Consider the following 25712-nt stretch of genomic DNA (forward strand, 5'->3'; position numbering starts at 1 on the left):
CTAGGACACAAGCAGGGCATGCCAGATTCAGGAGAAAGAAACGTTCAATCTGTTTATGCACAAGGTGGTTTTGAGGATCAAATGAGTTAAAAGGCGTAAATGTGCTTTAAAAGCTGAAATAGAAGGAATCTTTTCAGTAAACCCAAAATATGCATTCTGGTAGGGGAGTGGTTGGTAAAAAAGACAACAAAACCCTCAAACCACAGGGACTACCATGAAACGTGAGGGCCACCGTTCTACAGCCATCATCATCCCCTCTCACGCCCAGACCTCTGCTGCTTCCCTGCAAAGAGCACTCAGCCCCACGCTGCCACAGCACCTGGCTCAGCTGCTCTCTGCATGTGTGTTCAAAGTCATTCTGCTTCTTGTTCCTTGTCTGTCCTGCCTGGAGACACTCAGACTGTGTGAAGGACACCATCAGGGCCACTGTAGGGTGACTCCAGTGACTGAATAATGCATGAAACCAGCAGTGGCCAAGGGGGAGACCCCCCAAGTGGGTGGTGGGTTGAGGGACAAGGTCTGGTCTCCATCTGTGGGGACCTGACTTTCCTATCCATGGGATCTTTCAGATTGATGGATCAGTCCATATGGATGAAGTACCTTTAGTAGGTTTCCTGAAGTGTTTCTTAGCTGTACTGGAAAGAGGTATGGTGACAAATTAGACAATAGTGCTTAACAGTTTATGAAGGATGCTCATGTCCAATTCATCTCGTTTGGGCCTCACAATAGCTCCGGGAAGTAGAGGGGTCAGGGGTTGTTATCTATCATCTATTGAGAAGGAAACTGAGACCCCAAGAAATCTTGACTTGCCAAGAGAAGATCAGTCTTGTGGGGTGACTTTTAATAAAATACTCCTAGATTAACTGAACTCACAAGATTCTTCCGTTCTTAAGGCAAATTAAAAAGTTTTGCCTGCTCTGTGTTTCCCATTTATAATTAGAAAAAATTATGGTAGAATATACATAACATAAAATTTATCATTATAACCATTTTAAGTGTATAATTAAATTGCATTAACTACATTCAATGTTGTACAACTATCACCTGTATCTATTGCGGGAGCTTTTTGGTCATCCCACGCAGAAACTCTGTGCATTAAATAATAACTCCCCATCCCCCCACCCCTACCCCTGGCAACCACCAATCTACTTTCTGTCTCTGTGAATTTGCTTATTCTAGGTACTTGATATAAGAGAAATCATACAATATTTGTCCTTTTGTGTCTGGTGATCTCATTTATCATAATGCCTTCAAGGTTCATCCAAGTTGTAGCATGTGTTAGGATTTCCATCCTTTTTAAGGCTGAATAATACTCCATTGTATATATACACCACATTTTGTTTATCTATTCATCTGTTGATGGACTCTTGGTTGCTTCCACCTTTTGGCTATTGTGAATAATGTTGCTGTGAGCATTGGTTTACAAGTATCTGTTAGAGTCCCTACTTTCAATTCTTTTGGGTATATACCTAGGAGTGGAATTGCTGGATCATGTGGTAATTCTTTTTTTTAAAAATTTTGTATTATTTTTGGCTGCATTGGGTCTTTGCTGCTGGGTGCAGGCTTTCTCTAGTTGTGGCAAGCGGGGGCTACTTTTCGTTGACGTGCGCTGGCTTCTCATTGCGGTGGCTTCTCTTGTTGTGGAGCACGGACTCTAGGCACCCAGGCTTCAGTAGTTGTGGCTTGCGGGCTCTAGAGTGCAGGCTCAGTAGTTGTGGCTCACGGGCTTAGTTGCTCCACGGCATGTGAGATCTTCCCGGACCAGGGATCGAACCGTGTCCCCTGCATTGGCAGGCGGATTCTTAAGCACTGTGCCACCAGGGAAGTCCCACGTGGTAATTCTATGTTTAACTTTTTGAGGAACCACCATACTGTTTTCCACAGTAGCTACACCACTTTCCAGTCCCACCATTCTTTCTGGTTTTAAGCCAAAATTCATCCTCTGCCACAGCTCTCCAGCATCACCCATTCATCTCCACTCCCCAAACATCCACCCTGTATACAAAGTGGATGTGCCTGTCCCACTTATTAGAGAAAAAAAAAGTTGCATTAATAGTTAAAAGTGTGGTATTACGGCTGTGTCTGGCAGTAGGTGATTGATGGCCTCCATTACACCCCATTAGATATTTTATTCTTGTTAAATGAAGAGCAGCCAACTTTGTCAAGTATTTTTAGCTCCCTCTGGTCTTATTGGTCCAATCTATTCTTCAGGACGGCCTGTAAATGGCCACATATGGCTGAGTGTCTGCAGGACGGATGGCCGTGCAGCTGGCGTTCATTGGCCACCAATTTACCCCGGCCCCCTTCATTGTGAGCCTGACAGCACCGGGGAGCCTTGTAGATCTAACCAAATATATCTATTTTCTAATTGTCTATTTATCACCTTCTGGGGATTTGTGGGCCTCCTATCTGAAGGCAAAGGGGGGATGGCCTTGAACAATGATCCTTGTCAAGGCTCTCGCTTGCTCTAAATTAGGGCCTAGTTGCTAAATAACTAATTTAGTCCTGCTATCAAGCTGAAAAAGTGGGTATTCAGTGCAAAGTGCCAGCTGGGGAATTGATTATGTCTTCTCTCAGCGAGTGTGATAAACCTGCCGCCGAGCCACTGTGGAAGGCTGGAGACAGCTCCCCGGGGGCAGCGGCATTTCATCACTGAGAATCGGCAGAGGGGCCAGGTCCACTCCCTGTGTGGCAGCTAAAGTCTGGGGCACTGGGCTTGCTCTGCCATGGTGCGCACGGGGACTCTGGCCCTCTCCTTGTCCTCCTGGTCTGTGGCTTCTGCTTGGAGCCGTGGGGACCTTTGCATCTGTCAGAGCATGGACCAAGGTGAGAACTGGGGAGGGGAAAGGAAGGTCATCCTGACAGCTCCAATTTCCAATTAGAGTGAGACTATTGAAGGTAGCCCAGGCCTGGGGTAGGGAAGGTGGGAGGAAGTAAATGGGAATAAGAGGTTCTTAAGAAAATGTGTTAATAACAGCTACCAGATTTTGAGCAGAGAAGGAGGCTGGGTAGCTGAGAATAGAGAGTTATGGTTTACTGTTTGGAAAATCTAACAACAAACACGACACCAGCAATCAGTTACTCAGCCCTCCCCTGGGCCAGGCCCTGTGCCAGGAGTCTTCAAATCTGTGATCTCCTCGAATCTCCTCAACATCCAGGCAGATCAGGGTTCCTACCCCAATTGGTACTTGGAGAAAAAGAATTTCAGAAATGTTACCTAATCAGCTTGTCAAAGGCTGAACTCTGCCCATAAATATCTTCCCCATCCAGTTGTTTACAATGCCTGAAATGCCTCCATTGTTCCTTCATTCAGTTGGTCTTTATTGAGTACCCTTCTGGGTGCCAGGAGCTGGTGTGGGGACTCAGTCAGACCAGGTCCTGCCTTCATGGAGCTGATCTAGTGGGGGAGACAGACTACACATTGGTTCTCAACACAATCAGACCCAAAGGCCCCTTTGGAACTCAAATCTTTTGAATGGCTCCTCTGTCATTCTGAAACTAAATTCACAGGTAACACATTCCACTTTTTTTTTTGTCATATAAAGATTTTATTAGACGTAATCTATTAGGAAGTAAATGTTTTCAACCAAAGGAGTACAAGACAGTAATGCATCTGGAAAACAAGTGAGACCATTTTATCCATACTTCCTTTCTCCAGAGAGGTACATTCTTTGCATTGTTTTTTCCAAAAAACTTAAAAAAAATTTTTTTTGGAGTATAGTTGCTTTACACTGTTGTGTTAGTTTCTACTGTACAGCAAAGTGAATCAGCTATACATATACATATACCCCCTTTTTTGGATTTCCTTCCCATTTAGGTCACTACAGAGCATTGAAGAGAGTTCCCTGTGCTATACAGTAGGTTCTCATTAGTTATCTATTTTATACATAGTATCAATAGGATAACACATTCCACTTATTCACATAATTTAAAAAATCAACATAGCCTTTTACTGTAATGTAATAGAGAAATAAAAGGAAAGTAATTTTAATAAAGTAATATGTTTTTCAATATTCAAATGTTTGGTCATAAGTACACCAGAAAGCATCATGAAGCATTTCGATGCTCACTTACTTATAATGAATGTTTGAATTTAAGGAAAAAAGAGATAATGTCTAACTGAGTGTTGATGACATTTTCTCTTTATCTTTGACAATTTGAAATAAGGGTTAAAAAAAGATATTGGTAAATATACTTAGAATTGCTTTGTATGTGACAGCTACAAATGCAGACTGATACAACTGTAATAATAGTGACTCAAATATCATGAAAGGTATTGCCACTGAGAATGTCATTTTCTGAAATGAGGAGACTCCAAGTTGAAGAAAGTAAGGTAATCTCTTGCTTTCCATGGTGGTTGCATTCCTGGAAAAGTCAGCATCAGTTAAACCAAGCATATGATTCTTTTTGTGTAAGATGGAGCCTGAGTCTAGATTTAGATAATTATGAGTGGTTTTTGACCCACATGGATGTCTGGTTAAAATTCAGATGTTGTAAGGGTGTGAGACAACCCATGACTTGCTTTGCAATCACCAGGGGTTGGTTCTGCCCTATTGAGAATTGCTGAACTATATAAAAGACAAGTAAATAAACAAGAAAATAATAAGTAGTGATAACTACAATGATCAAAATAAAACTGGGTGACAGGCCAGAGAGTGTTTGAGGAGCTGCTTTGGGGTAGGAGGTCAGGGTTTCTCGTTTGGGTTAAGTGGTCCCTTTAAGCCCAGATGCTCCTGGGGAGGAAGAGGCAGAAGCATAGCATCCTTTGGAGGATTTATGACTCTGTGAGGGAGTCAGGCGGGGTGTAGGGTGGGGAAGGAGGGTCTGGAAGTTGGCCAGGCTGGAGGTCCAGAAGACCCAGGCTGGGTGCTGCTTTACCAGTTATTGAGTGACCTTGGACAAGCCACTTTTTTCTTTGTGAGCCTCAGTTTTCTCACCTGTCAAGTGGAAAGAATGATGATCACATTGTCCTCTTTTCAAGTTAATGAGAAGATCCAAAGTGATGGGAGCAAGTGTTTTATACACTGTAAAATTCTAAGAGGCCTTATTTGTAATGGGAAAAATTAGAAACAACTCAAAAGCCTCCAAAAAAAAAGAGGAAATTGTTTTTTTTAAAAAAGCATGGTACAATCAGTTAGTAGATTATATAATCATTAAAATGTGAAATAATAGTTAATGCTATAGAAAGCTGTTCACAGGGTGTTAAGTGAGAAAAGCCAGTTACAAAATAATATGGAGGGTATGATGCTATGTTTGCAATTAAGAGAGGAAAAGCATGGGCTTCCCTGGTGGTGCAGTGGTTAAGAATCTGCCTGCCAATGCAGAGGACACGAGTTCGAGCCCTGGTCCGGAAAGATGCCATATGCCTTGGAGCAACTAAGCCTATGCGCCACAACTACTGAGCCTGCGCTCTAGAGCCTGCAAGCCATAACTACTGAGCCCTCGTGCCACAACTACTGAAGCCCGCATGCCTAGAGCCTGTGCTCCACAACAAGAGAATCCACCACAATGAGAAGCCCACGCACTGCAACGAAGAGTAGCCCCCGCTCGCCACAACTAGAGAAAGCCCGTGTGGCAATGAAGACCCAACACAGCCAAAAATAAATGAATAAAAATAAAGTCCCCTTTAAAAAAACAATTAAAAAATAAAAAATCAGAGAGGAAAAGCAGGCAAATAAAAAACCATCAACAAACCAAAAGAATCGGAAGGATGCCAAAATAATAACCAATGTTATCCCTGGGAATTAAAGTTCATTGTAATTGTCTTTTTGTTTCTCTATATAATGAACTGCACCGTTTTTGAAATAAGAGGTCAAGTTGCAAACATGATTTTTAACATAGTTGTCACACACCAAGCCCCCTGCTAGAATCACTGTGTGTCTGGGTGGGTGGCCAGTTTGCTATCTTCTTTTTTGCATTTCACACATGCAAAGATCAGCAGTGTGACCACTTGTTGCCCAGGGAAAGCTTGTGTTGTCCCAAGGAACATCTGGTTGTTTTTATATTATGTTCTCTGCCCTCAGAGCTTAAGTCTTGGAGCTTGAAGTTCTTACAGATGTACAGGGTTCTGGGCTAGGTACCATTATTTAAATCCTCATGACAGCCCTATGAGGCAGACATTATTACCCCCACTTAATAGGTAAGAAAAGTAAAGCTTGAAAGATTAAGTGACTCATTACTGGTCATACGTTTCCTAAGTGGAAGAACAGGATTTAAATCCGGGATGTCTAATTCCCAAAGCGAACTCTGAGCCACTGGGCATAAGTTTGTAACCACTTGGGAGATTAATTATTGGTCAAGTTTTCATGTCTCTATAAATGCAGTTGAAAAATGCCTAGAGCTTCAGTGTCCTCCTGGCTAAAGAGCCACCTCACAGCCTGGCTGGGAGCCTTGGCGGGGGAGCAGAGGAGAAGGCTCCAGGGTGCTGTCTGTACAGAGGAAGCACATGGTAAACATGGCTCCCTTTCTCTGGCTTGGGTCGGGGTCGGGGTCAGGATGATAGCCCTGCCCTCAGCCTCTCTCTGCCCAAACTGGAACCCATTGTATTGGTGGGCCAGTCTTGGGGGAGATTCCAATGAAGGACTCTTGGGACCTGGAGGGCAGCCCCTGTGAAGCCCCAACCTCGGAAGGAGGGTCTTGAATTTAGCCAAAGACTCCAACACCCAACTGTTCATCTACCCCGCCACTCACCCATTATCTCTCAGAAAAGAGAGATTTACCTTCTATTCAAGTCCTTACTAAGTCTTTTATGTTACAGGGCTCACTCTCAAACGCCTAATATTAACCCACAAAGCACTATTTGGGGATGACATATTAGCTCCCAATAACTTCAATCAATGCTATGCGTCAAATGCTTATAAACGTCACTTAGGCAAAAATGGAGACAAAAACACTAAGCACAGATTTAGTCATTTTTCCTTATAATTGCAAGTGTTGGATGTTATAAACAAGCCTTTTAAAGATCCCTTTAAAAAACAATAGACTCTAAGTGGTTACTTTGCAGAGCTCATGAATAGAGAATGGGTACTTGGGGCTAGGAGTGTAATTTCCAGCGACAGCATCATCCTAAAATGCACACCATCCTGTATCTTAAATGACTTGGACGGAAGTGAAGATGATGTTCTCTGGAAAGCTGTGTTAGATGACTCAGGAAGTGGCTCTAGTGGTGGTAAAGATACCAGTGTCAAAGCTGTATGTGAAGAGAATGAATATAATTGTTTCATGAATTAAATGTGAACATGGAAAAACAGTCTTCCTAAATATATCTGTAATTCATATAAGACTTTATATTAGTATGTTAATTTTCAATGAACGTATTATTTATAATTACTATATTGGTATAGTAATATGTTTTATATAAGTTACTTGACATATATGTGAAATTAAATTTTAAAATTGATTAAATAAGTAGACCTCTATCTCATCTATATTCCTAAAAGTTTATACATGCAAATTGGTCGAAAGCTTTGTTCTGGAAATTTTTATAGGGAAAAGGCAGATCTTTCCATATTTGAGGTTGTCACATGGGTAGACATATTAACTGTAGGCCTACTATGTGCCAGGCATGGTATCAAGCACTCAGTGAGGGAGCACTGGGGGAGTAGAAACTAGAGCCCCAAACCGTCATCTGAGTCCTGAGGGTCTGATCGACCCCTTCATCTTCCTGACAGCCAGACTGCTGGAGCCCAAAGGGAGGTGAACCCTTGCACAAAATCACACAGAAGAAAACCTGAGTTCTGTGGCGAAGAGAGGAATGACATCAGGCAGCCAGGCAAACCTGCTCTGGTAGCCAAAGACCATCCTTTCCACGCAGTGGCATCCCTGTCTCTGAGCCTGAGCTTGGCCTAAAGAAAAGCAAAGAATTAGTGCTCCCAACGTGAGATATGTGTTCTGCTGTGGAGAGGATGCATCCACTTGCTGGGACAGGCTGGTGTCTAAAATAGGGTTGATATCAGTGGGGTTGACCATTTTTTCTCAATGCTCCCTAAAATAGTTTTGAAAATTTGTATCCCTTCTTGAGCATTTAAAAGTTGACATCTAGAATATCTGAAGCAATTGAAAATAATTTTAAATAAACAATTTACAAAGGATGTAATGTCTGGTGTACTATAAATACAGACATTGTAAGATAAAACTCTCACATCTCTATTTTAAATGTGTCCAGGGCCTCCCTGGTGGCGCAGTGGTTGAGAGTCCGCCTGCCGATGCAGGGGATACGGGTTCGTGCCCCGGTCTGGGAGGATCCCATATGCCGCGGAGCGGCTGGGCCCGTGAGCCATGGCCGCTGGGCCTGCGCGTCCGGAGCCTGTGCTCCGCAACGGGGGAGGCCACAACAGTGAGAGGCCCGCATACCGCAAAAAAAAAAAAAAAAAAAAAAAAAAAAAAAAAAAAAAAAAAATAAATGTGTCCAATAAAATACAAATATCATAGCAATTTTATACCCACCACCAGCCTTTTAAAAAAATACACGAATGAGCTCTTATTTAACAGTAGGAAATTATATTTCCAATCCACTTCCCCCACAGAATTTTATTCTAATGTAATGTATTTTTATGCTTGAAAGTCTTTTATTGATTTTCCTATCATACTTCTCTGCAACAAAAAGATTTATATAAATTGAATTTTTAAATTTCCTGTGACCATAAGCCTCTAAGAATTAAAACAAATTCTTCTGGATTGAGCTATCATTTCAACTATTAGTAATACAAACTTGATTAAAATAACATGAATGTACTGCAAATTTTGATAATTATTAAACAGTTAAATTTTACTGGAAATGTTTCTCTTAATGAGATGGATGGGGGAAGACCACCTCATACAGCCATGCAGTCTGTGCACCACAGAACTCCAGGGAGAGCCATTCACATAGACTATGATGCAGATGGCAACCCCTGGAATTATGCAATGAACAACCTGCACAACTGTATGTGGTGGCCCTGGATTTGGGGAGTGGTGTTTATAGAGCCTTGATTAAAGGTGACATTGAGAACACTGTTGAATTGTCCTTTTATTTGATGTCCCAGAAGTTTGGACTCAACAGGACAATACACCATAACAAGATTCAGGGTGAAAAGATACATGAGTCTGTTTGTACAGTAGAAGGGGTTTTATAGAAGGGAAGATGGAAATGGAAAAGTGACCTGATGCTTCCACCATAGGCAGATCAGTTTTAGGAAATGTTTCATGTGGAAGTTGAGAACCCAGAAATAGATTTCCTTAAAGTTATCTGTGCTAGATATCCCCTGGAAAGTCTATATACCCTCAGGAGCTGTGTACCTCTGGGGCATCTCCACAGTCCAGCTAAAGATGCCTACAGAGCTGTCCGTGGTGCTGACCAGATTGGAGGTTTCCTGCCATTAGCCAGATCCTCTGCCTTTTGGCAGGCCCTCTCAGCCAGGACCAAATCCACAGAGCCCACCACAAAGCCCAGCCCTGACTGTGGGCCTGGTAAATGCCTCAGACCAGCTTAAGGAAGAACATAATAGTGCCTGCTTGTTTAGAATTGAGTAAGTTCCAGGCACTATTCTCAGCATTTTAGTAATCTCATTTAAACTTCCCTCAAACCCAACAAAATAGGTACTGTTATTCTCATTCTACAGATGAGAAGACAGCCCTGGGAGGATAGTGCCTCCCTGGTGTCCTCCTGTGCTGGTAAGCGGAGCCTCTTCATCAGGGCCCTTCTTGCCCTTTTTCCCTGAACCACACCCAGTGACGGGGGCTAGAGGGCCTGACAAAAAACCCTACTCTCCTGCAGAGTGGGCACCACTAGTTATGGGGACAGTGTTCTGCAGAGGGACCCTCATGGGCATGAGCTGGGGAAGGGCAGTCCAAATCCTCAAGAGCATCTCAAGAACCAAGCTGTAAAGAGATCCTAGCATTTCCCCAGGCAGTGCCCACTGTCTTAGTATATTTTTTCTGCAATCCTGGGCCATTTGACTTCTCTGAGGAAAGCTACCAAGCTTTTGGAGCACACTCCATTCCTCATTTCCTTTTGTCAGACTTACTCTGTCATGATGCTTTGTTTTCCTTCTTTTGCCATTAAAAGTTTTTTGTGTTTGGTAACTTTTGAATTTTAAGACAATGAATTCTGGTCATGCCTATAACAGCAGCACCATTTATTGAGTTCCTACCATGTACTAGGTGCTTTTCCTGGGATATTTCATTTCATTCTGCAAAGTGGGCAATGTTGGCCCCATTTTACTGATGAGAAGACTGAGGCTCCCAAAGATGGAGTGACTTTCAAGGTCTTAGCTGGTAAGTGACAGAGTCAGGATTTGAACCCAGGTTTCCCTGACTCTAGAGAGTATGTTCTCTGCATGGAGACTCTTGAGCCAGCTCCTCTAGGCCTGTGCCCTTCCTGTCAGCACCTTCTAAAGTGTAGTTTCTGTCACTAAATGCAGCTCAGAGTAAATGGAGGCGCGGCTTTCCTTGATCCATATGTGGCATCAGTGCAGCATAAGGACTGGTACCCACCTTGCTGTGTGGCTTTGGAAAAGTCATTAACGTCTCTGGACCTGAGGTCCTCATGTATAGAAAAAGCATGGAATGGATGATTTCTCAGGGACTTTGAACTTCCAAAGTCATGTGCTTCAAATGCCACAGTAAATTTAGGGGCTTTGTGGAACTGCAGCCCATCCAATATTCTCCCCAACTTGACCTTTTCTTAAATTCATTTCATTAATTCTCTTATTCGTAAGAACGCATTTTCATTTCATGGTTCCTATGTTTAGTGCTTTCTCCTGATGATGCTTCTCTTCCCCAGTATAATTTTTTGTTCCATTAATTTCCGAGGACCATTTTGCCAGATCAGAATGTTAAGAATCATTCACACCTCTTCCATTTGTCTAACCAACCACTCATCCATTTCTCTCCAGAAATAATTGTATATGGTTCAATAAGTTTATTGTTCAAATCTGTTTACACTTCAGGATGCATCTCATCAGGATTCATTTTAAAGGGTGGAAGCCAGTTTCCAATTATCATTATTATATCTGTTTCTCCAAGTTTTCCACATATTCTTTTTCTTCATCTGCAGGAGCTGTTTTTTAAAAATTTATTTTTCTTTCATGTTGAAGACAGACTTTAAATGAAAAAAGCACTAATTCTTTTCAATATTTACTTGCCCCTGTTTCCCCAGCTCACTGGGGCTAGTGAATCACCTGGCCCTGATGATGGGCTTTTTCTGTCTTCAGCACGACTCTGCCTTTATTTTGAGAAGTTCCCCGTTAAGAGCTCACTGGGTCTTTGTGACTCTGTCAGGCTGCGGACACAGTGGGCAGGGGAGGTCTGAGAAGGGAGAGAGGGGAAAAAGAAAGAGAAGCAGAAACAGAAATCTAGGAGCAAGAAAAGGGGTGAAAATTTAAAAATGAAGACATTGCCTGTTCTCCAGACAGATGACAAACCAGTTGTCAGACTAGCCCCAGGTCTGTCTGCTCCTGAACCCTCTCAGACATGCGGATAGAACTTGGGGATCTGGGGCCCAAAGAGTGGGTTCCAGCTCTGTACTGCCAGTTAGTCTCTGGACGGTAATTCCTTTGCCTCGGCCTTAGTTCCTTAGCTGTGAAAGTGGGGATAATAATAGTTCTTGCTTCATAGGTTCATATGGAGATTTATTCAGTTATTTATTGGTTCCTACAATGTGCCAAGCTCTGTACTGAGCACTGAGGATATAGCAGAGAGCAAACCCCAGACCCCATGCCTCTATTTATGGAGTTGTGGTCAGATCAATATACTCATTACTCACGTAAAATTGACCAGTACTACAAGGGAGTCCACGATGTACATTGGGGAGCCCTTGGAGTCTAGCAGGTGAGGAGAGGGGAGAGCAGAGGCAGGTGTGGCTGGGGCAGAGAGGATGGGGAGCCCAGGTCCCGGTGAAGCGGGGGAGGGGAGAGGGCACCAAAGATGCTTACACGTCATAAAGTAGCTCTCAGCTGTGGGTAGCTGCTCCTATGAGTACTTGAATTGTGACTGCAGGTTTCCCAGGTCCTGCAGCCATCACCCCCTGAGGGGGAACAGAGCTGTTTAATGCCTCCTGTCCCACTGTGGGAGCAGTGACAGGCCCAGAAGGAAGGAGCTAAGGTCAAGGGTCCCCATAGTTGGGGCACCAAGGAGCCTGGACCCACCTGAATGGGGGCCCAGCTGCAAGAGGGTCTGGAGTGAGGTGACATGAGGCAGGGGCCACAGGATTTTCTGAAACTGTCTTCAGCTGTGGTTCACAACCTGCGGCACGTGTCAGAACCACCAGGTGAGTTTATTTCAGATGCAGATATCTGGGCTCCATACCTGGAGGCTGATTTACCAAGTTTGGGCCAAGACCTGGAGTCTGTATTGTAATAAGAGCCCCAGGTTGGGGTCCCCCCTGAGAAGCACTGCCCATTGATAACTTGACCTTCTGAACAAACTTGGGCCGTGTGTGGATTCCTGCAACCTTAGTCAGCAGGGCTGAGAGGCTTCTCAGAGGAAAGGACCCTTTCTGCTTAGGTCTGAATGTGCTAATAGTAGCAGCTTCCCAGAACCTAAAAACATTGAGCTTCTTGTCAAAATTCATATAGCAGCACGAAACGGGAATTAAGGAGACATAACCTGGTACGTAATTTCAACAAGGCCTAGAGAACCCAGCCAGATGTGCCGTCAGCTGTGGGAACAGCCCAGCAAGTCCAGTGAACATCTGGACCTAGCACCTGTTGACGGCAGACACTAAGGGAAGGGGGGACATAGGTGGCCTCCCTGGCACTGAAGAGTGGAGGGGCCGCTGAGTCAGAGGGGGACCCAGCTGTGGGAATCCTGCCAGACCTAGGGGTCTGCTCAGGTGCAGGCCCTGGAGAAGATGGAGGCAGCGGGATGGAGGACTCCTGGACTTGATGGCAGGGTGATCATCCATCCTGGTTTGTCAGGGACTTTGCTAGTTTTAGCATTGAAATTTGCATGTTCCAGGAAACCCCTCAGACCCTACTTCTTGACAAGGGAATTGCATTCTCCTGGGGTGATTATAGCTCCACCATTACTGTGTGATCTTGGGCAAGTGTCTTAACTGCTCTAGGTTTTAGTTTTCTGATCTGTTAGATGAGAATAATATTGCTTCCTTCATAGGAGGATTTTTGGGGAGGAGTAAATGAAATGCATGTAGACCCTTACACAGTGCTTGGTACATTTATTCATTTGACAAATATGTTTTGGCCACTATTACCATATTTCACCATATTTCATTGAATCTAAGATGCATGAATTGTATGGTGCACAATGATCAATCTATTAAGGAAAAAAATGCTGCCAATTAAACTTTGACCTGCGGTTGGTTGATTGCAAGTTGTAGCCCACTCTCAGAGATGTGAAACTATGAGAAAAGGCCCAGTTTAGAATCAGCGAACCAGGTAGCACGCTGGGAACCGCTGAGGCTACTGTGGTGAATCAGGCGTTGCAGTCTCTGCCTTTGCTCAATTTGCAGCTCAGGGCAAGCGTCTGGGTGGAGATAATTTTCTAAGAAACCTGAAGTGTAAGCATGTCTCCTTGAAGAATGTGGCAGGTATCTGGTGTTCAATTTAAAACGTCACGATGTGAAGGCAAGTTTCAGGCTGTCCAGTGTGCCAGAAGAGCAAATTCTTGGGTTCCCACTGGGACATGATTGCTTTGTGACCTAGGGCCAGTGGTTGGTGGAACTCTGAGCCTCATGTGTAAAAAAGGGGGTTGATTCAGCTCTGAGGTCCTCCCAGTTTTGCCGTTAGGGGACCCTGTAGGTGTAAAGGCTTCCTCTCCCAATTCTGGGAACTGCTTCCTCCAAGTTAGATAGCCTGACAAGGGAACTCAGCCTCACTCACTGCCTGACCCGGGAGGGTGGTGAAGGTGCTTGGGGATGGGCAGAGGAAGCTTCAGATGTCAGAGTCTGGGACTGGATCGGAACCAGTGAGAACATCCTGCCTCACTGTTCCCACTGCTGTTTTCTCTGAAGAAACACACATTTTCCCTGTTATTGTCAATTCCCGATATGGGGAAATTCCATCTGCTGGGGAACGGAGAACAGAACCATAATAGCATCTCCCCTTTGCCCCCAGTATGCTTGATCACCTGATCATCTTCCAGAGGAGGATCCTGTAAGGTCAGGTCGTGGGGCATTTCAGCACTGTCCAGAGGGAGACGCGGTCATTGCAAACTCTGGGGAGGGCACTGGTTTCTGCTTAGTGCCCAGAAGTAGCACTGAGTTAACTCCTCGGGGGGAAAACCCTGGGCTAAGAACGCTGCTTGCCCCACAGGGCATTCAGGGCCTCCTTTATCCATTTCATTACCTGACACCAATGTCGGCTGATGGGGAAAATGCTGAGTGGATTGAGGGTGGAGCCACCCTTGGGGTCGCTCCTGCTGGAAGACTGGGGTTGTTGTGGGAGCAGAGGGATAGAATTAGAAACCTGTCCGAGGATCCTGGTTGAGGGTAGAAAGTTCCATGTTGAGGTGGGGTTGGAGAGCTGACCTGGTAAAGGTGCATCACTTGAAAATATACTTACTTGTTTTTTCCAACTAGATAAGTAATATTTTTTCATTGCAGAAAATCTGGAAAAATACAAATAAAAAAAAAAGAATAAAATAAAATAAAAAATCATGGCAGTCTTACGATCTATATTCAACTTCCTTTAAAATTCTGATGTATTTTTTCTCGGGATTTTTTCTAAACACAGGCCTAATCTGTACATTTGAGGGGTCCAGGGCAAGAGTACTATTGGAGTCCCATATACCACATGTTTAAATCATTTTCCTTAAAAGGTTGTTTTTCTTCTAAAATATTCAAAATTATTAAGATGAGTGGGCAAACTTCGAATTATAATTAGTAAATATTGAGAATTTACATAAAAATTATTACAATAAAGCTGAAAACTTTCATTTAATTTTCAAATGTTTGAGTAAATTAAGCTAAATATTCAAAATAGTAAAACTCGACGCTATTTTAATGGCCAAGGTCCATCTAGTTGTCAATGTAAAGACCTGGCATCATGCTTCATGCATATTATGTCTAGACCTACATGCATACAAATTTAAGAGTAAAATGAATTATGTGCTACTGCAGAATATTCCTCAGCTGTTATGTGCAGCTGTTGCAAATGTGCTAATTAGTGAGTACCTCTGGAACCACGAATTAGAACATGAAGAAAAGCAAGGAAATGGACACTTGGCACTGCTGGGAGATGATACTTTGTTATGCAAGAAAAGATTGCATTTCATGCTATCTGAGAGGAAGTATTTGACAAATTAATTTGTCTTTTCTCTTCCTTAAGCACGTCCACTGCTCAAATCTTCCCTGCACTCTGAGACAGTGTCTGTCTCTGGTGTCAGGAGCAGCACAGCCTGCACAGTGTTGTGGCACTGGGATTCAGTCCCTGTTTGTTTTTAAAAAGACAGAGGGCTAGAGGAGACATAGTTCCTAGGGTTTAAATGATGTTAGTTTTGAGTTGATATTTAAGGCTACGCTATGCAGCACCAAGCACAAGATCCCAAGCAACAGAAGTGCCCATGTCTTCTGGAATAACTCTTTGCGTGTGTGTTTATGAAATGTAGAGTGCCCTAAACTGTGACCCCAAACAGGGACCATCTTTGCTTAGGTATAAGGATATATATACACATCTGTATAATTTTGGAATATTAGGAACATACTATAGGTATTATTTCCCTAGGTTTCTATATCATGAACATTTTCTTTATAAGTATCTTCTTAAAATTTATTTTTAATGATTGCACAATAGTCCATAAACAGATATGTCATCATTGATTAAACTAACCCCCTACTGTTGAAATTTATGTTGTTTCCAATTTTTCTGTCTTGTAAACAACACCACAATGAACATCCTTGTGCACATCTGGGGTCCAATTCTGGAAGAGGTATCACTAGGTCAAAGGGGATATACATTGTGTACATAGAATTAAATCAGGGAGGGGTCCCTGTAAAAGCCCCATGTTGAACTGATAAGCTGTTTTATCCCCTGTTAAGGATTGGTCCCAGGGAGACCAATGATTCAGGCAGCATTAGATTGACCAGGGAGCGGAGTCTGGAGAACTGGATCCCAACTATCCGTGTGAGCTTGGGCAAGGCCCTTCTTCCCTGGGTCCCAGTTTCTCCATGTCTACAAAGAGAAGTTGAACTAGATGTTTTCTCAGCCCTTGCAATCAGAAACACTGATTCTGGGAGTCTTTGCTGGGTGAGTGGAGCCAAACTCAATCCTCAGGGGCTGTATCCATAAGACCACTCTGCCCCCTGCTGGCTGGTTGCCGGATGCCAGTCTTGTTCGTGCCTCCTTCAGGCAGATGCCTGGAAGCTTGCCGGCCTCACAGCAACTCAACTGCCTGTTGTGAAACCAGCAAGCTAGGAGAGGTGGAGAATTGGCTTCTGCTCCATTTACAGAAATTACATTCTTTGGGCTGTGTTCCCAGTGTCTTATTTCATTCATTTGTTCAGCAAATGTTCCCAACTTCCTCGTTTGTGCCAGGTCAATGCGAGGGGGCTGGGAACTCATTTTTCACCCTTGAGAAATGCACAATATAGAAAGGGTAGAACAGGCCACATGTTACTACCATACAGAACAGAAAGAGAGGTACAGAGAAAATGCTTCAGACGTTTAAGTATTTGGCTAATGCTGGGCTCTCAAGCTTCTGATATTCATTTGTTTGGATAAAGAGCCCAAATAGATGGCTATGCTGGGTTAAACGGTGTCCCTCCAAAACTCACGTCTGCCTAGACCTGTGATGTGATAGAGGCTCCTTGCAGATGTAATCAAATCAAGATGGCATCACACTGGTGGACCCTAATCCAATGACTGTGTCCTCACTAGTAGAGAAAACAGAGACACAGAGACACAGACGGGAGAGAGTCCTGTGATGACAAAGGCAGAGGTTGGAGTGATACAGCCACAAGCCAAGGAATGCCAAGGATTGTCAGGAGAAGCTGGAAGCCTAGAACCTTCAGAGAGAACATGACCTTGCTGATACCTTGACTTGGGGCTTTTGACTCCAGAACTGTGAGAGAATAAATTTCTGTTGTTTTAAGCCACCCAGTTGGTGGTGATTTTTTATAGCAGCCCCAGGAAACTAGTACAGTGGTGACTTCCTGAGGATGAAAGTTGGCAAACCACAGAGTGCTAGAAGTCTAATAGTGTGTGAGTGTTGAGAGTGTGTGTGGGTGTGAGGAGCCGGAAGGCCTGAGCTGTAGCCCTGGTCCAGAGGCTGACGGTGCTGGAAGCAAAGCCCAACGAATGTAATTTCTGGAAATGAAACAGCAGCCACTTCTCCATCTCTCCTAGCTTGCTGGTGTGACCCTGGGTGAGGCCTGTCTCCTCTCTGGGCATTGGTTTCTTGGTCTGTATAGGAAGGATTGGACTAGACTGGTGGTTTTTATAATTCATTCTTCTGCTATTTCATTTCCTAAAATTATATTCTTGGGGACTATGCCAAAGCTTTTTTTCTTTTTTGAGAATCAGAACTCTTTTTCCTAAAAAAAAAAATAACCATAGGGCCCTTTACATAAAAGAGTACATATAAGCTGTGCAGGTCACAGGATCTTGGGGCTAGGTGGAGCACTTCTGAGAACTCCTAATCCACTTCTAGGGCATAAGGTTGTGCTCAGTCCTGCACTGGCCTCTGGCATTGAAAAGGGTGACATTTGACGTCAGATGATTGCAGGCTACAACCCAGAAGTGAGTCACTTTCTTCATTATTTAACTGAAGCTTTGTTTGCCCCTGAGAGTTTACAAGCCCTGGATCACAGAACTTTCCCATGGGCTCAGAGAGGGTAAGTACATTTGTTTTTTGTGGCTGCCATAATAAATTAACCACAAACTTGATGGCTTCAAACACAATTTTATTCTCTCACAGTTCGTGAGGCCAGAAGTCCGAAATCAGTTCCACTGGGCCGAAATAGGTGTCGGCAGGGCCGCACTCCCTCTGGAGGCTCCAAGGGATGTGTATGTGTGCATCCATTCTTTGCCTCTTCCAGCTCTGGCTGGCTGCCAGCATTCTTTGGCTTGTGGCCACATCACTCTAATCTCTGCCTCTGTGGTTACATTGCCTTGTCATCTGCCTGTGTCTAATTTCTCTCTACCTCTCTCATGTAAGGACCTTTGTGACTGCATTTAGGGCCCACCCAGATAATTGAAGATAATCTCTCCATCTCAATATCCTTAATTTAATCATGCCTGCAAAGTCTATCTTGCCATGTAAGGTAAGATTTACACCTGATATTAGGACCTGATATTTGGGGGGTGAGGGGAGGGAGGCATTATTCATCCCACTATAGAAGTGATGTGTCCACAGTGAGTCAGTGGCAGAGACACATTCCATCAGTCTCCTACTTTTTTATTCTCACCCCCTCCTCTCTGCCCAGTAAAGAAGCTGTAGAAGGAATTTGGAGCCCTTTTTTGTGTGAGGGGTGGAGGAGGAGGCACTGTCTGCTGTCAGCCTCTTGGGCAGCACCTGTTGATCTCAGGGCACATGGACAGCAAGGCCATTTCCGCAGAGAAGCACAGAAGAAAGCCCACCTGGGCAGCCATGTCTGGAGGCAGCCCTTTGTCAAAGGCTCATCTGACTAGGGTGAGAACTTGTATACACTGAGCTGGATCCTGTGTGAAAGAGCTTCCCCTTCTTATGTAATCCCCTCAATAACCCTCAGAGACAGAGATTATTAGGACCGCTTTACAGATGAGAAAACAGACTCTGAGAGGGGAAGGGCCTTGCCTAAGGCTACATAACTAATGAAGGTTAGTGTTGGAATCCAAATCTGTCACTGTGTGAAGACTTCAGAGTATCCATTTGGGTCTGGGTTTCTGCTACCCTGAGCACAGCATAAGAGCACTGGATTTGAGTCTGGGAGCACAGGCTCCTCTTCTAAGTAGTTCTATGGGAAACTCATCCTAATTCTTAGAGCCTCTGTTTCTTTATCTGTAAAATGGGGCTGAGAGCCCTTGATCTCCCTCCTAAGTTGTTTTGAGGTTCCAAGGAAATTGTGTCTGGGATAGCCTTGTACCCCCACTGCCCACAGAGGAGAGGCTATAGGTAAGGTTTCACCAGATCAGCAAGCTGTGAGCAGCCTTCCAGGAAGAATGGTGGTGAGAGGGTGTGCTGCACACCAGGCTTTGCTGGGCCTGGCACAGACAAGGGCAACTGACCCCTCTGGAAGGCAGCAAGCAGGCTGTGCATCCAAGGTGATCTAGCTCTAGCTGATGGCCATTTAGTTTAATTCAACAGGCATTCACTGGGTAGTGATTCTAGGACAAGCCCTGACCAGGTGATGATGGCAAGACATGGTGGCTTCTGCACCAGTGACCTCAGGCCACAGGAGAGATGGGTGTGTAAATAATCTAAGAGAAGGCAGCATGAGGTCGGTACTGGGAGAACGACACAAACAAGTAAATGGAGGCACTGAGAAGGGCATGACCAACTCTGACCCAGGGCAGGGGCTTCGGGGAGGTCGGTGGAATCATAATCCTCTATGTGGTCCAGTTTCCTTAGTGTCTCCAGTTTGATCCTCACTCCCACCCTGGGGAGACAGAGTAAGGATAGTTACTAAATAACTTTTTTTTTTTTTTGCTGTAAAATTAAGAGTGTAATGGCCACTGTAGAACATGTAGACAATGCAAATAAACAAAAAGAAGAAAATAAAAATCACTTATAAGCCCATTGTCCAGTGACCCCCCATTGTCCATATTTTGATGTAATTTCTTCTAGCACTTTTTCCTCCATAGATTTCACTCTGGATTCTGTCTTGAAGCCCACTTTTAAAAAAACTTAACAAGGAATAATTCTGTGTCACTAATGGTTTTGACAGATAAATTGGATACCATCAGATGGTTGTAACATCCTTTAACCAATCCCTAATGATCAGATATTTAGATCTTTCTCATCACCCCCTCCCCCCACTATTATAAGCAGATTCTGGGATAAAATTCTTAAAGTTCTTGCATTTAAAATTTTTTTTTAATTTTTTGCGGTACGTGGACCTCTCACTGTTGTGGCCTCTCCCGTTGCGGAGCACAGGCTCTGGATGCGCAGGCTCAGCGACCATGGCTCACGGGCCCAGCCGCTCTGTGGCATGTGGGATCTTCATGGACCAGGGCACGAACCAGTGTCCCCTGCATCGGCAGGCAGACTCTCAACCACTGCGCCACCAGGGGAGCCCAGTTCTTGCATTTTTGTTCACACAGTTAATTATTTCCTCTGGACAAATTCCTGGGTTTGGAGTTGCAGTGTCAGAGGGTAAGCTCATTTTAACAGCCAAGTTTGCCCCCCACAAAGGTCATTCTGATTTATATTCTCAGCACCAGTGTTTGAAAGGCCTGTATCTCTCCACAGTCACTGATGCTGGCTTTTATCACCTTTTAATCTTTGTCAATTTGATAATCAAAAATTTCCTCTAGCTGGTTTAATCTGTATTTCTAATTTGATTAGGGATTTTGAACATTTTTTTCTGTATTTACCAGCCATGTGTATGTCCTTCCTGGTAAAATGTCCGTTTTGTGTTTCTCTGATGTATTTGTAAGACCATCTGATGTACCAGGGCAGGAGACAGTGGCCCCCGCCTTGATGATGAGAAAGCTGAGGTTCAATGAGGATAAGTGACTTGCCCAAGGTCACTTGGGCAAATCAGTGCTGGAACCAAGACCTCCGCCCTGGGCTTTGCAGTCACTCTCTAGTACTGTGCCCACTGCGTCACGCTGATAGATGACCCACTCCTATGGTTCTGGGGTAAAAAAATCAAGCCTGCCTTGTTTCAATTTAGTCTTGATTCCTAAAATAATCTATCCTCTAACATACAGTAGTGTTAGCAGAGAAAATATGTTCTGCCACTTATCGCTAAAGGAGCGGAGATCTGCGGTGGGCTGTGACCCTTTAAGAGCGTGCCCTCCATTCTGATAAATCAGGTCCTGGAAGGCTGTGTGGGAGATTAGTGCTGACGTGTGTGGGGACAGTTAGCGCGGTTATTAACAGGCCACCGTGGCTGGAGACAGCTGGCTCAGCGCGCACCTGTGCTCCTGGAGACCCCAAGTCCAGGGCTGCACTCTGAGAGCTGCCTGGACTGAGGGATTGTCCACCCACGCAGCTACACCCCCCTGGGATGGCTCTGCAGTGCCCATCCATGCACCCCACTCTGCTCGGTTGGTCTTGTGGCCACTTGCAAAGCCTGGGGTTAGAAAGAGCTGAGTCCCAAACCTGGCTCTGCTATGAGCTTACCTGGTACCCTAAACACCTCCTTGCTTCTCTCTGCCACCTGTCCAAGGTGTTAGACAAAATCATCTCCAAGGGCTCTTCTGAGTCTAGGTTGCCCTGCCCTCTCCATCTACCCACCCCTGTCCACCCTGGCCTTTTCTGCCTCTCGGCTGCCTGAATGCCTAGAAAGTGCACCACCCCTTCTCCGAGTTCCTGTCTGGCCTCCTCTGCCTGCCTCCTGCCAGCAACAAAGAGCAGAGGTGCGCATTCAGGTCCGGACTGTGACACGGCAGTCTCCTCTCTTCAGCTTTGGTCACATCTCAGATTCAGCTCTGGGACCCACACTTTATTTTATTATTGTGTGTGTGTGTGGTATATGTGTGTGTTAAACCCTTTGTTGCTTACTTTTATTATTATACAAGCAATGCACATTTGTTATAAAAGTCAGAAAATACAGATAAACAAAAAGAAGAAGATGAAAATCATGTGCAATCCCAATATCAAGGGAAAACCCTTCTCAACATCTTGGGGTCTATCCTTATCTCTCATATTTATTCTTCATTTTTACGGAAAAGGGATCAGATGGTATGCATTATTTTTTATTGAAAATAATTCTGAATTCCTTATGTTCTACCAAGTATACTTCTGTGACATCATTTCCAACAGCTAAGTAGTTTTTCAGTGGGTACGGAAATGCAGCCAACCATTTCTATTAATGGGCGTTTAAGTGTTTCTAAATTTTTTATATAATTTAACTGAACAACATGAAATTTCTGACATTTGGCTGCTCTTGACCTAAGAAATGGCAGTTTCATAGGGTTTAACCTAATGTAAATAACACCATGATGAACATCATTAAGACTGATCTTCGCATAATTTTCTTGGTGACTTGCTTGTCTTTCTAGACATTCCTAGAAATCCATTTGCTGAGTCAAAAGGGATGCATGTTTTCAAGTAGACCTACACTTTAATATACTGACCTCTGGCCTGTGTTCAAAGCAGAATAAGAAACCAAGGGGCGGGGCTGAGGAACAGTTTCAGGAGCTGACTGTTGGGTGTCCCGGAGAGGAGCCTGGGTTTGGCCTCAGATGATGGGGCAGAAGTCCCAGCTGCTTCCCTCACTAGGGTGTGACCCTGGACCAGTGACAGCAGAGGTGAGACATAATCTGGAGAGCAATCAGCAGGGTTTTCATAATGGGATAACTGGTGCTTTGTTTCAAAGATATTGGTGGTTTGGACATTCTGAACTCTGTCGAACCTCCATCACCCTTTGAAATTCCTTTGCCTGAGCTTAGGATCCTCTGACCTGTGAGATCAGGAGCCCCCCCTTCTCCTGGGAAAGGTGACTCCAAGATGAGGGCTTTTTACCTGACTCTCAACTGCCTCCATGGTTTTGAATGTTTAAGAATGTGACTTGGCCTCAAGGATGGACCCAGGCCTGGCTATGGAGGGAGGTCCTGATGGATTCCATGGTGGCAGACCTCCCGAACCATTGAAGCGTGCAGGCTGAATTTTAAAAATAATTGTCCTTTTTAATGATGTAAAACATGTCATCTAGATTAAAAAACAAACACACTTTATCACTTCGCCAGTCCTTTCTTCTTTCCTCCCAGGGCCAGATGGGGATTGCGTGAATATTTCTGGCATATTTCACATATTTAATAACGCCCTTGGAGGTTCTTCCAGATCTGATGAAAATGTGGGATTGAACTCTGCCCGTAGACACTATTCACAGAAAAGAAAACTGGTGGTAGGGGCGTGTGTACGCGTGTGTGCTGGTGTTGGGGAAGCATCCTATTTTGGAAGCAGCTGGGTCTTCAAAAGGCCTGGGCTTTTTATCTTGAGCAACAGAGGACATTGTTTCTGAGCCCCCTTGGTGCCTTTTGGCGGGTGGGGGAAAGAAAGGGAAGAAGAAATTACTGCATTTAAGCAAACTAGAACAGTTTCTGGAGAGAGTCAGGCCTTCCCCGACAGCTTTCCGCTAGCCCTCTTGAGCTGCGGCGAATCCAAGAAAATAATTAAAGCTTTAATTTATTTATACATCTTCTCTATAGATGTTATAGATCCCACAATTGCCGCCTCCTAATTTATGCACGCGGAGCCCTGCAGGAGCCCGGGCTGCTCGCAGAGGCCGAGCGCGGGTCTGGGGCCGCCGCCGGGAGGAGCGCGGCCCCTGGCGGAGCGGGGACCCGGGCGGGCTGTCAGCCCCGCTGCGGCGGAACAATGGCTCGTGTCGTCGCGATCCGCGCTGTCCTGGCGGCCGCCTCGGAGCGGGCGCACCTGGGTGATGGGCACCTCCCGAGACTCCCCGGGACGGCGGGCCTGACAGGCGCGAGGCGACTCCTTTAATAGACTGCGCGAGTGTTCTCCGGGAGAAGTCTGCGGCGGTCCCCGAGGAGAGATCATCAGGCAGAGTGGTCCCCGGAGCAGGATTTATTAGCAGACAGGATGGGGAAGTTGATTAGCCTCCGCGGCTGAACGGACATCCTGTCAGACAGGCCTCTTAATCCAATCACTTACCTGTCGAGGGGGAGCCTCCCGCCCGCTGCCCCCACACCGCCTCCCCCGCCGCCCGCTGGGCCCCTGCTACCTGCCCGCCCCAGAGCCAGGAGCTGCGGCCGGGGCAGGGACCTAGCGAGCACAGCCCACACCCGGGTCTGGGGCCAGGGGACGAACACGCCCATCTCTCCATCTCTCCCTGGCCGGGTCTGCTCTCTGATTCTGTCTTGCTGTTGAGGACACCTCCAGGTGGCTTTCTGGACTCACAGCCCTGGTGGTGATCCTCTCCTGCGTGGAAACCTTGCCTTCTGTGGCTCCCTATTCCCCACTCAGGAAAATATCGCTCCTGCGTTTTGCCTCGTTTGACCCTGAACCACCTTCCCGGCATCATCCTGCTCTGGTCCCTCTCCGTGGAGTCTCTGCTCTTTGCAGACCCGGTTACCCTCCTCCTTTCCTGAAATGCCTGCATTCCCTGCCCTTGCTCCAGTTATGGGATCTGGCTAGAACGCTCGCCCTCTTTTTCTTTTCTTTTTCAAATCCAATTTGTCCTTGGAGGTCTGGCTCACAAACCTCATCTTCCCTGATTACATCCCTTCTCCCTCCATGGCCAGGTCATCTCTCCCTCCTGTGAAACTTTGTGCATGCCAGGGTGAGGACTCTAGCCCCAGATCCTGCCTCCAACACTTCCTAGCTCTGTGACCTTGGCCAAAAGACCTCACCTGGGCTTCCCCCTTCTGTCAAATAGGGATGATAACAATAAATTCCTCACAGGGTTGCCATGAGGACCAAATGAGAGGATGCATTCAAGAGCTGGGCGTAATGCCTGGCACATAGCAGTGTGATAAGATGGTTAAATATTTGTTGAGTGAATGAAGGAACTGCTGCTGCAATGCAGACGAAGTATGGTGTGCCATCTTTCTGAGTGACCCCAGGAGGCCCCATTTCTGGTTTATCTGACCGTTGAAGGAGCAGGAGGGTGAGGGACAGGGCTCCCTTCTGCTTTGTGTGGCAGGCATTGACTCCAGCTCTTGTCAAGAGTTTAGGAATTCAGACCCTATTGATCCACTGCATCTTCAAAGCCATCAATCATCATTAAGAAACAGGACCTGAGTCCCTGGATGGGGCGGCTGGTACTGGGTAATTTAGAGGATTTTACACACACACACACACACACACACACACACAGATGTGGCTAAAAGAAGTCAGCTAAGACAAGCACTGAACACTCAGCAGGCAGGGGGGATCTTGTAGAGACCAAAGGTTACTGATCAGGAAATACATCAGATTCTACTTCTTAGTAGAATCGTAGATTTTTGTGGTCAACTGTAATTGTCTATGAGCACTTCACTTTGGTAAATGTGGATGCTGAGGTCTCATCCAGGCCCTTACCTCCTACTGACGCCTGTCTTTTCTGGCTGCTCACAACCCGCCAGTCTTGCATGGGTCAATGTCAAGGTCACTGGTTTCTGATTTGGGCCACCTTCCTTATTCCTCTTTCAAAAAACCAGAATAGCATTTTCCAAGCCACAGTCATCAGGCAACGTTCCTATGCCTTGGTGTTTTTCAAGGATTTCTAACCATGCCTAGAAAATCTTGGTGTGGCAGAACATACCAGTGGAATGGGATTCTGAGCACCTGGGTCGGGGTCAGGCCCTGCTACTGATTAGTCGTGAGATCTTGGGTGGCAGAGGAGCATTTAACCTCGCTGAACTTCAGTTTCTTCATCCATTAAATGGGAATAATATTTGGTCACCCGTCACCAGAGGAGAAATTTAAGAGTAAAATGAAGTAGTTAATAGGAACTTGCTTTTACAAGTACAGTACTATACAAAATTAAGGCAGAATTACTGTCATGAAGTCGTTCCTAAAATATTGATTGCCCTCAATGCGAGGTGCTGGGGAAGTAGAGGTGGCCAAGCCTCAGACTGCCCTCAGTGGGTTCACACGCTAACGAGGGAGGGGACAGATGTGGGGACACTGGCTAAGGCACCAGGACAGAGGAAGTCAGTGCCGGGAAAAGGCGTGACTAACGTGCT

The sequence above is a fragment of the Mesoplodon mirus genome, assembly GCF_964341445.2.
Source record: "Mesoplodon mirus genome assembly, chromosome: 1".
Taxonomy (NCBI): domain Eukaryota; kingdom Metazoa; phylum Chordata; class Mammalia; order Artiodactyla; family Ziphiidae; genus Mesoplodon; species Mesoplodon mirus.